The sequence below is a fragment of the Cavia porcellus genome, unplaced genomic scaffold, assembly GCF_034190915.1.
Source record: "Cavia porcellus strain 051 isolate PalLab524CR breed Dunkin Hartley unplaced genomic scaffold, mCavPor4.1 scaffold_5, whole genome shotgun sequence".
In the NCBI taxonomy this organism is placed as follows: domain Eukaryota; kingdom Metazoa; phylum Chordata; class Mammalia; order Rodentia; family Caviidae; genus Cavia; species Cavia porcellus.
In genome coordinates this window covers 57,396,013-57,414,641 of record NW_026947488.1, presented here as the reverse complement: position 1 = coordinate 57,414,641, position 18,629 = coordinate 57,396,013, and the positions used below count along the sequence as shown (strand labels likewise).

General features: G+C 36.3%; 1 pseudogene; it reads right to left on the bottom strand.

The window, feature by feature from the left end:
* Window positions 1–9,101, bottom strand: part of LOC100718980 (CD2-associated protein-like) — a 38,099-nt pseudogene extending 28,998 nt beyond the window's left edge.
* Between the last annotated feature and the right edge of the window lie 9,528 nt (window positions 9,102–18,629).

Here is an 18,629-nt window from a genome sequence, read left to right as displayed (position 1 = left end):
ATGATATTCAGATGTATGAGGCATACAGAACTCCAGCCACCTATAACCAAAACAGAGCTACACCCAGGCATATAATAATCAAGATCCCAGAAATCCAATATAAGAACAGAATATTAAAAGCTGTCAGAGACAAGAAACAAATTACTTATAAGGGAAAGCCCATCAGAATTACTGCAGACTTCTTGACACAAACCATCAAATCAAGAAGAGCTTGGAGTGAAGTATTTCAAGACCTGAAAGAAAATAACCTCCAGCCCAGATTGATGTACCCTGAAAAATTGTACCTGATGATATAGGCAACTCTTTTTAAAAATAGCAAGAGGCACAATGGTAACCATTTTTGATCACCTGGTATTCTATTTTTGCATCATGTACTATGTCCATCCTTCTGTCAACTGAATTAACTGACTCTGTTTTATTTAGTCACATTTGGTTTTATTCTATTCAAAAAAAGTAATAAGAACTGTGGGAGTAATAAAACCCAAAAAGTGTAATTGTTATTGTAAAAAAGAGAGGAAAGGAAGGTGGTCTAAGGGATATAAATGCATGTATGTTTGAGTGTGTAGGATGGAAAACCATATTACTGAGCTTTTGTTGGATCATTGAATGGAAATGTTTGCAATCTCACTGAATGAATGTCCACTATATATGCTTTAATTTTATAATTGGGACAACTGTTTCTAAGATGACAGTACTATCATCTTAGAATTAGTGATTTGTTACTGTATATTTTTTTCTTGAAGTTCTGTATTGCTTGTACCCTTTTACTGCTTTGTTTTTTATTTCCTTTCTTTTTTCTATTTAAATAAAAAAATCGTCTCTAGAAATTAATGGAGAAACAAAATGCTTCCAAGACAAAGAGGAACTGGGGGAATTCGGGACCATCAATCCAAGTCTACAGAGAATACTGCAGGACATCCTAAAGACAGAGAAATGTACCAGGATTCCAGGAACAGTGGCAGAGAGGCCTCAATGAATGGAGCAGAAAGTGAAATGAAAAAGACAAACAGACAACTAATGACAGAAAAAGAGAACTACAGAAATGAGGCAGAGAAGATTTCCTATTAACTTGATTTTGAAGCCCTGTATTGTTTTCACTGTCTTGTTTTGACTGATTTACTCTTTTCTGCTTTGTTTTCTAGTATGAAGTCTGAGGATATAGGCAACTATTTTGAAGATAATAAGATTTACTATGATACCCATTTTACTTTAATTATTAACCTCTTTTGAAGTTCTATAATATCTCCAATGTTTCATCTTTACTGGCTTTGTTATGTACTGTTTTGTTCAATTTCATGATACCTGATGATATGCAATTATTTTGAAGATAGCAAGAGGCATTATGGTAACCATCGTTGATCACATTGTATTTTGTTTTTGCATCACGTACTATGTCCATACTTTTGTTTTTACTGATTCTATTTTATTTTGTCACATTTGGTTTTATTCTCTTCAAAAAAAGTAATAAGAACTGAAAGAGTAATAAAACCCTAAATATGTAATTGTTATAAAAAAAAGAGAGGAAAAGAAAGTGCTCTAAAGGATATAACTGCATGTATGTTTAAGTGTATAAGATAGACAACCATATTAGTAAGTTTTTGTTGGATTATTGAACAGAACTGTTTGCAGTTTCACTATTTGAAAGTCCATTTTGTATGCTTTAATTTTGTAACTTGAACAACTATTTCTAAGATGACAATATGTAATCTATCAACTAGTGATTTCTTACTGTTTATCTTTTTGAAATTCTGTACTACCCTTTTTTTCTGTTTTCATCTTTTCTCTTTAAGTAAAATTTAAAAAAAAATGCAAACCAAAAAAAAAGAAAGAAAGAAAGAAAGAAAGAAAGAAAGAAAGAAAGGAAGGAAGGAAGGAAGGAAGAAAGAAATCCAAGAGCAGGGAGTCTCACTGTTGGCCTTGGTCATTATCTGAGTCACTGCCCATATTCAGAAAATGCAAGCAGGTCTAAAGAATATTGTTTATCATCTAACTTCTAAACATATCTGGTGTATAAAATAAGGTGATATGTACATAATATTATGTATAACTCTACTGCTTGTACCAGACTTTTACCGCTAACATTGTCTTAAAAACTTTTTTTTATCATTAAATATGTTTAGAATACAGTTTTAATGGCTTTATGCCTTCCATTTTTGAAGCATTCTATAAATATTCTTTATATCTCTAATTATTCTTTTAGTTAATTTCTTGGGCTGGAGATGTAGCTCAGTGGAGAGTAGTTGCCTAGCATCATGAACCTCTGTGTTTATACTCAGGACCACAGGCACAAAAAAATCACTCTTAGATGCATTCTTAGAGGAATCTAAAGGAATTTTAACCTTATATTTTAACCTTATAACCTCATACTATAAAAGTTTTTTTCCTAATTCCATAGTGTACATCATCAGCAATGTATATTGATTGCCAAATTGCCCTTTCCCATACTGTTTATTAGTTAACAATTTTTTCTACTATTTCTTTGGTAGTTGAATTATCTGTGGAAGGCTAGAAAGTGCCTCCTATTAAATTTAGATGTTTGTTGCAATTTTTCTGAATATTTCCCAAGAGAAAAGATGAAGAGAGTGAATAGGAGTCCAGAAAATTATTGCTTTCTTCATTCTCTAATGTAACTTCATCTTGCTTCAAAGAGACAGCAAGAGATGAATTCTGTTCTTTAGCCTTGGACCCTCAGGATATTTTCTTAATAATATGATAATTTGTCTCTTTATTTTCTGTCCAATAAAGAAGTCAGAATGTACTTGAGCACATAACCGGGAGCTGCTGATTAGGATATTAAGGGTCTGGAAGGGATATTATTACTTTTTACCCATACAGCATTTTTATTAAAATGGCTTCAAGGAGAGGGCTCCAACTTCAGTTGTGTAACACTGCCACATGTCTTCAGTCATACCCAGGGGTGTCATGAGACTTTCTTCCAAGGCAGGCACAAGTGAAGAGAGTATCACACAAATGAAGGACAAGGAAGTATCATAAAATTAAGCCCATGGAGAAAGACTTATGAGCTTCCTGAAGTAAAGTTTCCAAACTCCTTATTGGGATATACTTCCTTAATGGCAAAAGAATTTGGTGTTTCTACACAGCCATAAGTGTTTAGACCATGGACAATAAAGTAAGTTGCTCAGGATGGGACCACATCTAGAATTATGATCTACTATGATGGGCTAACAGTTTATAAAACAGAATTAATTATGGAAGCTGGGAAAAAGTGAAGCTGGGGTATAAATAATACAGCAAAACACACTAGATAATACGATATTACTGGGTGGTGTAAAAGCAGATTTTACCAGGAGATAACAGAGATGTCCTTACTCACTCAACAGTGAGTGAGATAATGTGAAAACAGATAGCTATGGTGATCTGGCCCAATATAGTCAACATTTCAGGGGAGGCTTTCAAAAACTTGTAAGCATCCAGACATGAATGTAGGAATAAGACTTTAGTTCCTGGCTACCTGAAACCAGACAATGCCATGGGGTTGTCACTTGCCAAGAAAAGAGAAATTCTGTAAGCTGAGCAGAGTTCAAAGTCAGAGCTACTTTACAACTTACATGACAAATTTAGGCAAGAACTATGGATAACCTCCTGGCTCAGAATTGACTGGGTCCCGGGATAACTTGGAAATGAAGGGTTCAAGAAGTATTGCTGTGGGGTAAAGCAGTTGTGCTAGGGTTGGAAGCCAGGAAAACCCAACTTTAAATGATGAAGACAATGGAGATAATGTGATTCATGCTGTTGTCCCTGTCTGAAATCAGAGCAGCATCCTGTCTTTCAAATGTATTATGAGGACAATTTTCCATGCATTTCTCTTACTTTCCCCTTTCTCATTTATCTTGCAGAAGCCAATGAACCTTTGTTAAGGAGGGTGAAGAGAGAAGACTGAGAAGGTGTGCTTGCAGGAGATAGTTGAGGGCTGTGGGGAAATCCCCACTCTTACTGATGAATATTCTTAAGAAAATGTTTCTTGATGGCAATTGCCTTTCATTTTAGCACACTTAGCATTTTCACATCTATGACAAAGTTAGAAAAACTATGTAAACAGAACTTGGGAGGAAAAAACTCTGAGTTTAAGAGGAACATGGAGATTACTACTTCCTACTGAGGTCACGTCTAATCTTCAATGCAACTATAGTGTAGTGTAGGGGACAGAACATGGATTTAGAGGTCAAACAGACTTGGACTTGAATCCCAGTTCCACCATGTGTTAGCTGAAACACCTGTTTCCTCATGTTTATAACCAATGCCTGATCTTATCTGCCTTCTAGAATTGGTTTTCACAATGTTTGGAATAATGCTAGTGGACATGCTCTGTAGAGTAAGTGTTAGGCAAACAAAACTGTGGTTGCTGAGAGAAAAGAATATTTAAATAATGAATCATTGCTCTTATAAGTTGGCCTTCACCTCTAACTTTAAACTTGTCCAGAATCAGAGACATAATTTAAGGCACCAAATTATGATAACTAATTCCAGATCAATATAAAAGGCCATTCATGATCATAGTTATTGCTAAAAAGGAAAGAACAGGAGGAGGCTTGCAATCCAATCTGTCTCTTAATGAGGGCAATACTGGAAAAGAAGAGGGGTAAGAGACCTGTTCAAATCTCCTGGTAAAGTTGTTAATGGCAGACTCCATAAATATAAGCTTAGTCCTTACCTATAGATTACTTTTAGCAGATTCTAGGATTTTTATTTTAAAAAATCTGGATCTATGGGTTTGTGGACTTTGGCACTCTGGGAAGTAGTACGTAAGCTACATCACTGTCTGAGCAAAAGATGATATACTGTATGAGCGACATGAATTCACATGTTGGTTAAAGATGGTTAATCTGGGCTTGAGGTGTGGCCTGGTGAGGAAGAAAAAGACTTACTGGCTGTCATTAGAGAACACAAGCCTCCCCTCCTTTGTCTGTGTCTTGGGATTATCTGCATCTTTGAAATTATTAATAAATCTTGATACTGGGTGAGGCTTCTGGTTTATGCTAATCTGATTTGACCAGCTGTGTTATCTCATATAGTTCCTTAAAATGTGTTGAAGCCTTCAAAGAATGAATGAGTTTCTCATTACTACCTTCAAAGAGCACACATTTTCATAGACATTAACACAGCAGGAACCTGGATATAACTCAGTGACACAATCAAAATCTTGTATCTCTGGAATCCAATCACGTTGACTTCATTTTTCCTTCAGCCCTTTCCTTACTTCTTCTTACAGGATGACTTTATTGAGTCATTGCATTTGGTCATTTTATTGCTATAACAAAATGAGGTCATTAAATATCCACATTTATCATTTCTGATTTTCACTGACTGTCTCATTCTGCCCGTACATTTCAGGTTGAAGTGCAAGCATAAAACATTTCTCAAAAAAAAAAAAATCTATAAAGCACTTGGAATTTTTCTTCCTGTGATCACAATAAGAAGCATATAAAGAGAAATGTGATCAACAAAACCCATTCTCTCTATGCATCTTCAGACTTCAAATTCTGTAGAGGCAACGTCTTTATAAGGAATCAAGCTTAGTGGTCACAAACACACTCAAAACTGAAAAATGACAAAAACTGAAGTGCAATTAGGAAATTATAATATTATGTATTTCAAAGAATAGTAAACCTGAACTATACATTCACTACTAAGTTAGCAATGACAGATTCCAGGTTGGTTACTTTTAGTTCATTATTTATTCTCTCACAGAGGAGGAAATTAATGATCTACTGCAGTAAAAGCTGCCGTTGTCATTTGGTGATATGAACTTTCGGAACAGTAATAGAAGTTCTCATGTCAAGAGCAAATACCTTAAATTTATATATTAAAAGAATTTTTTCCTTTAAATTCAAGTGTGCTTGGCTTCCCTTACATTTTTATAGCGGATTGGAACACAGACACAGAACTTCAATGACTTGTCTACTCTGACTGAAAAGCAGGCAAGCAAGGCTTATATTTCAGTTCTTAACTATTGTCTTGGTTTCATGTGACACTAGTGAAAAATGACAATAAAAAGCCTCAAACCAAAACAAACAAACAAAATCTTTTAGAAAAAGCCAAAAATCTTCTGGAAACTTCCTTTATCATAATATTAGTGGGGAATGCTAATTTAATAGATCATCCAGTGAGGTAGCTGGAAGATGATTCATGAGTCATGTTTTGTTACTTCTTCCTAAAGATTGTCATTAAAAGCAGATTTAACTTCTTTAACAAGATGGAAATCATTTGATTTGATCACTTAAAAACAAAACAAGAGAGAACCATTTTATTCAGTAGTGATCATATTAGAGAAATTCCTAAAATATAAGTAGTCAAAAAGCATATAATCAAAGCCCAATTAGCTTTCCTGCAAAGCCCATAAGTTGTGAATTATACAGTAAGTAATTGGATATGGACATTTCCATGATTTTCTTCTTTAATCCTCTTTTTATCAAAATGACGAAATTTCATTTACAAGAATTTTTTTTATTTTGAGATTAAAATGTATAGGAGAAATATTGGTTTGGTAGCTTAAAGCAAAAAGTGGATGTGTGATAATAAGTACTCAAAAGCCAACGTTTGCTATAGTACAGCTTGAAATCTAGTTGTTTTGTGGATAATGAAAGTTTGAAGTTGTAATAAACTCATGCTATACTTAGCACCTATGGATACATTTTAATACGTTTATAAGTAACTCTAAAAACATTGGAAATTCATTAATTATACCTGTGAAAATGTCTTTTAAATACAGTAAACAGTATTTGGTTAAATAAGCTGCAATGATATATAACCCCATTTCTAAAAATTTTACCTTAATAACAGTCTAAAATCTCTCCAAGACTTAGTTTGGGGTACTAGACAAACTACAGACTGTAAAACGTGAGTATTCACATGGTGACAACCACCTAGCATGAAACCTCACTTTGAGGTTTGTTTTCCTAATGTTGCCATTATGAAATACCAGGAAAAGCAGCAACAGAAAGGAGCATGTAGAATGCAACACCAGCTAGTGAGATAAGGACTATTTGAGACCATAAAATAAGCAGAAAATTACAGCAATAAAGCTAGTGTTTGCATATTCTGCATGCACTGTAATTTCTAGGCACAAGTAAAGAATTAAATGAACATTGATGGATTCCTTAGCTCTAGTAAACTTAAAATAAAGCTCATATTTTCCAAAATATGTTTAATGATCCAATATATTTTAATCAAATTCCTTCTATGAATCCTATAGTGCAAACAGTAGAAACACTCTAAAAGTTAAAATTCTTTTTATTATTTCATTAGTTATTACTAAATGCTTGGTGAACAATCTGGTTTGTGAATTGGAAATCTGATTTTATCACTCAAAATATATAAGAAAAATATCTCGGGGCTGGGGATTTAGCTCAGCGGCATAAGCACCTGCCTTGCAAGCAGGCAGTCGTGAGTTCGATCCCTGGTACCGATCAAAATGAAAAAGACAAAAAAAAAATCTCTCTGGATAAGAGCTTGAAGAAATATACACACGTATTATACATGTACATACAGTTTATATCCCTTATTATTACAGAGAAAGTAGTGATTATAACTAGTATAAAGCTAATTTGTCTCAAATATTTACAGATTGTTTGGAAAAATATTAACATATTTACAGTATAGATCTCTTTAAAAATAATATTACAAGTTTCAATAAAAAGTATTATGAATTTTATTTCCCTTTTATACAGACTCAGTAATATTTTCAAGCAAGCAAATAAACAAAAATGACTGCAATTCCAGAACTATAAAAATATAATGCCTCTTTTCATTTCATATTGGCAAAACAAAACAAAACTATATACAATATATAAAATTTTATCCTTTCAACTTTGCAATGCATATTGTAGCTCATATCATCATATTTGTTTATCAGAACACAAGCATTTGTTTTAAAGTCCAAGTCAGCTGAGTTCATGATGTTGCTTATGAATTCTGGAAACATCAGCACAGCAGGGGCATGCCACCTCAAGAAAATAAGACTCTTTTTTAGCTTCTCTACTTCCATCTCTAGGTTGCTTCTCAGTCCTTCTCCCAAACCTTTTATTTTTTGCCAATTCTTTCCCATGATCTTTTATCAGTGCTTCAACAATGCACACCAATCAATAACCTGAGCTTGAAGTTCATCTACAGAAAATTTCCCCATCATCTGCTTTCACTTCAGTTTTGATTTCTGAGTAAGGAAAGCAGCTGCCTTGACTTGAGAAGTACTTGAAGGTGCTGAAATGTACAGAGGGCTCTGGAAAGTAGCACACATCATTTTTGAACTCAGATGGCTTTAGGGGTGTGTTATCATCATCTTTGGATAAATTTAAGGTTTTTTCTGGGCTGTAGTTGGGGAATATCCACCAATGAAGTAGCCACGTGGCCTTTGTCCAGGCATCTTTTGTCTCTTTGCAGTGAATGTAGCAAGTTCTCTGAGGTTATGACGTCAAAATTTATAACATCTGTTTCTTTAGCGTTTCTTGCTATAAACGATTCAGCGTCTACTGATTTTGGTCTAAGTAGCAACTATTTAGAATTTAACTTTGGTTTTGATACTGGCTTTGTTTCAAATTTTGATGAAATGGTAGACATTACTCCATTAATTTTGGCTGTAGGAGGTAGTGGAGAAACTAGTTTTTCGGGGCAATTTGGGAAAACTGTTCCAGGAGATCTCAACAAACAGTTGGCTTTAGTGGGTGCAGTGAGCTTCTTGGGTGGCACTCGTGGAGCAGGTGGTATAAACAATTTCTGCTCCGGTAGTATTTTTTCATCTTTTTCTTTGGACTTTGTAGGTAAAAACTTCTCTGCAGCTGTCAAGCTTTGGAGCTGGATCTTTGGTTGGAGGCGGTGGTTTCTTTGGTTTAGGAAAGTTCTTATCCAGGTCACTGATGTGAATGGCAAAATTGTCTGAAGCAACTTCTTTTGACCTATTCAGTTCATCCTTCCACCAGCCAGCTTCTCCAGTCTCCTTATTTATCAAATAAATTAGACCTTTCATAGGCAATTAACGTTCTACAGTATTCTTTAGCTTTAATTTTATTTTCAGTGTCTGTTTTTATCCCCACTTTTTGCATTTTGTGTCCTAGAGAGTCTATGACTAAGGGCTTCTTTTCTTCCTCTCTCTCTCTCTCTCTCCCTCTCTCTCTCTCTCTCTCTCTTCTGTTTCTCTAGTGGGTATTCTTAAATTTTAAAGAGCTGCCTTGAAAATGTGTCCAAACCCAATTCCTCAAATTTTCTTTGGCTGAGTGACCTTTCAGGTACAGTCTCATCACTGTTCCCCAGGAAAGGTAAATGTGAGGTGGGCGCAGACAGAATTGGGCTGGGCCCTACCGAGCTTCCAGGGTGTCATCCTTGTCTCTGTCCTCCAGTTCCTTCCCAGAGGAAATTCCAGGGAAACAATACTAGCTTGTTTGTAGCAGCATACAGGAGTATGTTTATAGAAACACAATTTGTAGTAGGTAAATCTTGGAAACAACCCAAATGCCTATCAAATGAGGAATGGATATAAAAAGAATCGTTCAAAGAAAAGCTGTGATGGATTCACAGCTGAATTGTACAAGAAATTTAGAGAAGATTTAATGCCAATACTCTTCAAACTCTTCAATGAAATTAAAAGGGAAGTAATCTTCCCTAATTTATTCCTGGAGGCAAGTATTACTCTGATTCTAAAATCAGAGAAAGACCCACCCAAAAAGGAGAACTATAGGCCAATCTCATTAATGAACATTGATAAAAAGATTCTTACTAAAATACCAGCAGATAGAATTCAGTAAATCATCAAGAAGATTATGTATCATAACTAAGTAGGATTTATCCCAGGAATACAAGGATGATATAACATACACAAATCAATAAATGTAATACACCACATCAACAGAGCAAAATATGAAAAATCGCATGATCATCTCAATAGATGCAGAAAAAGCTTTTGATCAAGTCCAACACTTGTTCATGATTAAAAACCTACAGAAATTTTGAATAGATGGTATCTACCTCAATCTGATAAAAGCCATCTATGACAAGGCAATAGCCAACATTATACTAAATAGACAAAAACTGAAAACTTTCACTGTAAAATCATGAATATGACAAGGATATCCACTATCACCACTACTATTCAATATAGTACTGGAAACAAGAGCCAGAGCAATTACACAAAAGAGAGAACTAAATCGAGTAAGGGTAGGAAAAGAAGTTAAATTATCATTATTTGCAGATGACATGATACTCTTCATAGAGGACTCCAAAACCTGCATCAAAAGACTACTAGAGACAACAAACAAATTCAGCAATGTAGCTGGATACAAAGTCAACACTCAAAAATCATTAGCCATTATTGATTTCTTAGTGTCTGGTCTTGAAAGAACTTAAGGCTCTCATTTTTATGTTTTGATTGCTTTTATAGTATTTTGATTTGTATTAACGTATGTGTGAAGGTATGGATGACTATTTTGAAGAAAACAAGAGACATTATGGTAACCACAGTTGATTTCCTGCTATCTTTCTCTGAAATCCTGTGTTATTTGCATTGTTTTACTCTGCTTTGTTTTGTTCTCTTTAAAATAAAAAAAAAATTAAAAATCAATAGCAATCCTACAAACAACAAACTCACTGAAAGAGAAATTATGGAAATACCACCTTTCACAATAGCATCCAAAACCATGAAATACTTAGAATCAACCTAACAATGGGTGTAAAAGACCTGTATGTTGAAAACTACAGAACTCTGAAAAAGGAGATTCAAGAGGATGCCAGAAAATGGAAAGATATTGCTTGCTTTTGGTTAGGCAGAACAAACATTGTGAAAATATTCATACTCCTAAAACTGTAATACATATTGTAATACATCCCAATCAAAACACCATTAATATATATTATAGATTGTCATGGTTTATGTTGGTAGCCCCCAGGCCTCATGCCTTTGCATTGTGCATCTGTGATTGATTCATTGTACAGTGCTTGGATTGATGGTGTCAGTACTACACCCACAGAGGGGTGGAGCCAGGATATAATATAATGGCAGGAAGAAGGTGTGTCTTACTCTTACGCTGCTTTCTGCCTTGCTGTTTGCAACTGCCATGAACTGCAGCCCAGCCATGCCACCCTGCCTTGGAGCCAACTGAGTATGACTGAAACCTCCAAAAAACTGTAAGATATAAACCTTTCCTTTCCCAACTTTGGGTTTCAGGTATTTTGCTTCAACAATGAGTAAAAAGTAACTAAGGCAGAATTGGGTACTGAGGAGTGGGGTCATTGCTGTGACTATACCTGACCATGATTTTTAAGAGGCTTTAGAAATGGCTTGTGGGCAGAGTTTGGAAACGTTTGGACATGTTGCCTGGATGCATAGAGCTGGAGCAGCTTAGGCTGTTCTGTAGAGGAGATTCTGGTCAGAGCTCCAGAGACCAGAATGCTGAAACTCTCATGGTAAAAACCAGGCATGGGGGGTTTCTGCTGAGGATTGCATTGGTTGTTGGACTCACAGAATTTACAACTCTGTGAATTTGGCAAGAAGAGAAATTCCAGGAAAGCTAGGGATTATAAAGACAGAGTTGAGACTTTGACTGCTGAGAAGAAACAGAGAGATAAGAAAGATGGTCCCAGGGCATCCTATGAAGCAGCAGGTCTCCACCCTTTGTAGCCTCAAAACTGCAGAAGTGAAAGAATTTTCTCAGAGGAGAAAGCTGCAGAGCACCATGTTCCAGAATGGTAACAGAGGCCACATGAGGTTCCAGAATGGCAGCAATATAGAGAAGCTTTTCTTCACAATTGGGTTCACAGAGCCCAACAATCCAGGCAATCGACCCTTACAGCCAAGAGAGAGAACAGCCTGGCTACTGCTCCAGCTGACAGTAAACCTTGGTGGCATCTATATGGTGCTGATTCTAGGTGCAAGGAAAATGCACAAATTCTGAGGTTAAGACAGCTTCCACCTTGATTGCAAAGGGCCTGGAAGCAAGGCAGGAAGCACCACAATCTCTAACTTGACATTATACTACAAAGCCACAGTGATAAAATCAGTATGGTACTGGCATAAAAACAGACCCGAGGATCAATGGAACAGATTAGAAGATGCAAGCACAACTATAAAGGCACTCAACCATCTTATTTTTGACAAAGGGGCTAAATATGCTCCCTGGAAAAAAGATAGACTCTAATAAATAGTGCTGGAAAAATTGGCTTTTCATATGCCAAAGACTGAAACTAGACCCATGTTTAGCACCATGCACTAAACTAAAGTCAAAATGGATCAAAGATCTAAGTATTAAAATAGAAACAATAAACTCAGACACTGTAGATAGAAACCTTGAACACATAGGGTAGGCAAAGAATTCATGAACAAAACACAAACTGCACAGGAAGTACTTCAAAGAATCAACAACTGGGATCTCATCTTACTAAAAATTTTTTGCAATTCAAAAGAAATCACCAACAGAATGAAAAGAAAATCCATACAATGGGAAAGAATTTTAGTCAGCTGTCCCTCAGACAAAGGACTTCTATCTAGAACATATAAAAAATTGAAAACTTCATGTATTTATTTTCCATTTGTATTTCTTCATCTGAGAAGTGCATGTTCATCTCAGATGCCCATTTTTGGATTGGGTCTTTGAATTTGGGGGGCCTGATCAAATCCAAAAATGGGCATCTGAGATGAACATGCACTTCTCAGATGACAAGATACAAATCACAAATAAAATACATGAAGACATGTTTAACATCACTAGTCCTCTGAGAAATGCAAATTAAAAGAATATTGAGATTCCATCTAACTCCAGAAAGAATGGCTGCCAGCAAGAAATCAACTGATAACAAATGTTGATGGGCTGTTGGGAGAAAGGAACACTTTTCTTCTGTTGGTAGGAGTGTAGAAGGGTACAGACACTGTGGAAATCAGTGTGGTGATTCCTCAAAAACTAGATTGGAAGTCTCAATCAGTCCACCTATTCTCCTAGAAAACTTCAAAATGTCATTCCACAGAGATATATGTGCATCCATGTTTTTAGCAGCACAATATGTAATAGCTAAATCCTGGAAACAACCAAAATAGCTCTCAACAGCAGAATGGATCAAAAAAGATGTGGGATTTTTATACAATGGAATATTATTCATGTATAAAAGAGGATAATCTTAAATCTTTTAAAAGTAAATGGAGGAAACGAGACTATACTCATCAGTGAAATCAAACTCACATTTATAAATATCATATTGTCTCAGTGTAAAACAATAATAATAAAAAACTGAAAATGTAATAAGGTACAATAGATATTGTAATAATGATAGGGAGAGAAAGTGTTCAAAAGGAAAGAACAACTGGAATAGGGGAAAGTAGAAAAGGAAGAAAGGAAAAGATTGTATTATAAAGGTATACATGTATGACTTTATGTACGTGTATGTATGCAAGATAGATAACTGTACTACTAATCTGTTAGTTCATCAAAAAGAACTGTCATTGTTTGATTGTTTAGTCATGTTTATGCCTAGATCTTGTATTCTGAACAACTACTTCTAAGATAAGCATAGAAATAACTTAACTAGTGTTAATTTCTTATGAAATTCTGTATTATTTCTATCCTTTTTCTGTTTTGCTTTATAAAATAAACATTCATTCACATTTAATTTCCTGCTTTGCCCTGACTGGGGAGAGGCGGCATTCCTAAAACTTTTGATGAATGTGCTTGTCCATATCTTCTGTTCTGCTTCTATGAACATGTTGTATTACAGGGGTAAAAAATAGTGCTATATGGAAAGAATGCCATCTGATTTTAAGTTTCTCAAAACCGTGGGAGGCTGAAAAACCTTATCAAGAAAAACTGGATGCTCCTTTATTATTCTTGTTGTATCTCATGGAAGGACAAGGGTAAGCAGTGTGGGAAGATAGTAAAAGCATATAATATGTGAAGTGAGACAGTCACAACATGAGAAGTCTCTCTTTTGCACCTAGTTGTTGTGTTACTTTAAGCCATCCTTTTAGATTCATGTATAAAATTGAATATTTATACTGAGAGGCTATTAAGAACATCAAGTGTAGTGGTGAATGTGAAAGTATTTTATCTACTGTATGGAACTACAAATAAATATTCTTACTTGATATTTCAAATAAAAAGGTTTCAATAGTTTTGGAGTTTTCTTAGTTGTCTGTTTTATCCTTGTTCCTACCCTTGATTGGTACCTTCGAGAACATCTAATGGGGGAGCTTAGGCTCTACCAGGGTCTCGGCAGACCATCTGCTCAGTGAATACTGATGTCTGTTAAAAGAAGAAATTCAAAGGACCAAGGCACACATAGGCACAGTTCTGCATGAATTCATGTGATACACACATATGTGCACTTGCACACATACACACACATATGCCTCCCCTCTAGAGCTCACAGTTATGATTTCCTTAAATTAAGTGATGAAAAAAATCTTGTTTCTCCCACAGCTATTTATAATACCACCTGAGAAAGCAGTGCTGGTGCATTGTGAATCAATACCTACATGCTGACTTAAGACTTCTTAACAACTGTGTATTCCAAAGGGAGAAGGGAAACAGGCCAGTTCCACAGAATGGTAAATATGGTATAGAAATCAGGGCTTGGACTCCAAATGGCAATGCTGTTTTGTAATCATGGAATAGACTTTCTGGAAATGATCCTTTAAGTTTTTTCTAACTGTGATTTCCTTCTATTATCACATAGGATGATTGACAAGACAGTGAGCTACCATCTGAATTCTCATAATGTTCCATTTGTTCCATTTGAACCAAAGAAGGATCAGTTCAATGGAATGTCTGGTTGTTCAGAAAGTTGAATGTAAAGTTCAGACTAAGATACTTATTAGCTAGACCTATGTGGTTCAAACTAGATATGAGTATGTATATGTGGCTCCAACATTTTTTGATGTTTTACTAGACAAATTTTGTGTATTTAGCCCAAATAGAATTTTTAAAAAGGAACTGTTGAATTATGATTGCTCTTCCTCTCAGTTCCAGATATTTAATAAAGTAGAATCATACAAACCTTGATTCAGATCTCACAAGCTGATTTTGAGATCATGGGCAACATGTTTAAGGACTCTGCAGTGGGTTTCATCTATAGAATGTTGATAAGTACCCCTTGGGTTCTTGCAGAACGAAGGAAACAGGTATTTCATGGACTGAGATGGAGGAAGTGCTTGCTATCTCTTACCCATTTCTTATTTCTTGATTCCCTGGTTTTCTTGAACTCCCTGCATCTATAGCTGTTTAGACTCTTTCAGACTCACCTAGACATACTTGTTCAATTGTTCTCAAGCTAGCGGAGAGAATAATATTACTGGATGGTACGGATATCACGGGTTCATTCTAAAGGATAATTTATTACAAATAAAAAGGTATAGAGCTGGGCCAGTAGTGATTATAGTCTAACTAAAGTGAGTGGGGAAGAAATTAAGACAGTCCTTGAGTCCTAAATCTGTTTCCTTAGTTGTCCCACTAGTAGCACACTACAACTCAGTTATCCTGGGTCTGAATCATTTTTCTCTAAAAAGTCTTCAGACATTGTCTTCATTCCCAGTAACCTAATACTGCAGGAAATGCAGTCACATAGAACCTGGTCAACCAGAACTTTGTCTCTGTTCTAACTTCCAGTGTGTGACCAGTCAGAGTTGGATTTGTTGAGATCATTCCTCAAGGCAGGCTGTGCAATGTATCTGGAAATTCTGCATAGGGCTTGTTCTGTTTTGCTGGGCTTGAAGGTAAGGTTAAGTCTGACAGTGAGGCAGGATTGGGATGAATAAAAAGTTAAACGAAGGAATCTGAAAATTCTCACTTTGCTAAAGGAGGAAATGTGTCCTAATTTGCTGGTTCTAGTTTCAGATCATGATTTAAATACTCTTCCCCCAACACACCTACGGCAATGTAAGGACAGCAACTGTTCTAAATTGCAGCTCTCAGTTCAGTGCCAGTGCTTCATACTCTTGTTTTCTTTATCTACTGAAATTACTGTAAGTTTTTTTCTAGTTACAGAAGAACAGAATAAATAATAACAGTATTAAGGAGATGAAAAAATGTTCCTAACCAGAAATGAGTTTGTGGCATAAAAATTCTGTAGCTATTTTTGGGTGTGCACAGAGTCCTCCTTTAAACTGCAAGTTTTTGTTTATAAACGTTTTTATTCCTGGACACTCCCTAATGTGTTGAGAATGGAAGGAAGTCATATTACTAATGAAACAGAACTCTATTTTCTACACTATGGAAAGGAAATTGCCATTTTAAATAGTATAAATATTAAATGTATCCATTTTGTATGGTAAGGAGGGACTTATTTTGCATTAAAAAAACCTAAAACATTAAGGATCTGTCTTGATGGCTTCTTTGAGGGTGGAAATTAACTTCGCTTCTCCAGGAGCATCATCTCAAAGGAGACAAAGATATGCAGGGGACAGATATGCCTCTGAATAATAAGCTTAGTACATTGCAAAAATTTTGAATACATTAGGACCACCCAGCAAAGAATTCTGTGACAGGTATGGAAACTTGACAAAGTTAGACCTTGAGGGGAAACCACAAAGAACCAGAAACTCCTGCATTTGCAATAATTCAATGCCTAAGAAATGCAGCCAGAAGAAATAGTGAGAGGAAAGGATATATATTTGAGAAAAAATGTTATATTACTAAATTTTATAATCCATTCTGTTATTTGAAACCTGGAGTAATGTTTAGTTACCTAAATCCTATATTCAAGGTATTTTGTATGGAATGAAGCAGTTGGGTGGTTTTTGGAGGATTGATGATAAGCTCAAAGAACAGAACAGTTGCAAGAGGAAAGATGCAAAGCGGACCTTGAGGATTCAGCAGAAGAAGCACAAGATGAGAAGGCCAAGTACAGATTAAACTCCATGGAAATTCTCAGGAATGTTGGAGAGGACAGTGAGGAGAGGAACAGTGTGAGTTCTAAGTTTTCCATAGAAAAAGTAGAGTGGGGGCTCTTGCAGTTCTGGTTGAAAATTGAAATACAGATGATTCCTGGAAAGCTTTAAAATGTAGGCACCCAGAGGCAGCTGCATTGTGTGGGTCCAGGGGGAGGACTTTTATGGGAGAAAACCGATAAATGCTGACACCTTTTATACATACATTGCTTGACATCCAAGATACTATTTCGTGTAAGTCGTGAGGATAAAAGAAGGCCCCAAAGCATTGACATGTGGTTCCTGATAGTTGTTGGAATGGGAAATGTTCTATTTTGCCCCATCAGTTAGTTATAAGGGGACTACAGATACTCAAAACATAACACAGGTCAGTAAGAGAAAAGTATAATGAAGTCATGTTAATAACAAAGAGGCTCAAGGTGACATAGGAGACTCCAGATATTAAGGCCCAAAAACCAAGCAAGAATTATGGTCTTATTTTTAGTTTGTTGAAATGCACTGCTATGCAAAAATGTGCCTGGATGAAAAGGTACGTTTTAATGATAGCAGATGGAAGAGAGAAGCCCAGTTCTGCCTGTCTACCACATTTCTCTTGGCCTTTCTGTGTAGCATTTCTTTCTCATGCAAATGGACAGGATTCCACTAGAATGAAGTCTTCAAGGGAAAAGGTAGAGAACCTCTTTCTAAGTTTTGTGGCCTGCTGTGCGAGAGGGCACGAATTTCTATAATGAGCCTTGGTTTCTATGAATAGGTTCATGCAGGGTGGAAAAGTGGGAGTCAGAAGGGACTAAGGTCAGAGCGACTGGTTTCTGAAATCTTTCCAGTGTTCTTCAGTTTGAAATACTCGGTGTGCCTCAGTGCCATATGCTGGGGTGTCATTCTGAGCCCCAAACAATAAGCTACCCTATATTGCCCTGTTAGAGGCAATCTACATGAGCAGCACAGGTATGTCAGGTCAAAGGCAAACTGATTTTGCAGATAAACTTAGGAAGGATCCTTTTAAAAAAGAATACCACTTATGTTCTGCTTTTCATCCTATAACTGCACTTTAGATTTGCGTTGCAGACTTGTGCTTTTGTTTATCATAGGGAGGCACCAGGTCAAGACAGTGGGAAGCTAACATCAGCCTTTATTCCAAGCAGAAATTGTCTCTCTCCGCAAATCTGAATTAAGAACTCTTGGCACAGAGGGTCTTCAGAATGCCCTGTTGATGGTCCAGATCTTTAAATTCAATTATTCTATCTTCACTAATGTTAGGTCTGAGAAGGGGGAGGAAGAGGGGGAGGGAGGGGAAGGAGTGGAAGGAAGGAGTGGGGTGGAAAGAGTGGAGTGGACGGCCGTGAAAGGAGTGGGCGGTGGTGGCTGCAAAGATAAGAAGTATAAAATATAAATAACCTTTATTTCGGGAATGCGGGGAGAGACCCCCCCTCCCCCGGCCCCCGGGGCGCAGCATCTCTACCCCGGGACCAGCGGTCTCTCTCTGGAACACACACTCTCTGAACACGTGGAGTGAGGCCCATAAGTAGGTATTCACAGGTAGCCCATTGGCACACATTTGGTGCCAGAGGTAGGTTACTAAGCGCAGGGGTATAGGGTTACAGGTAAATCTCTAGGGGCGGGGGAGGCAGGAGCTCCCTAATTTGGCTGAGGCTTCTCCTGGTTAAAGTGTCCGGTCTGGGCCAGCAACTCTTTCAACTAAGACATATTTCAATCTTTCCAACTTCTTTTTAGAAGTTCTTTTTGTTTTTACAAAAAG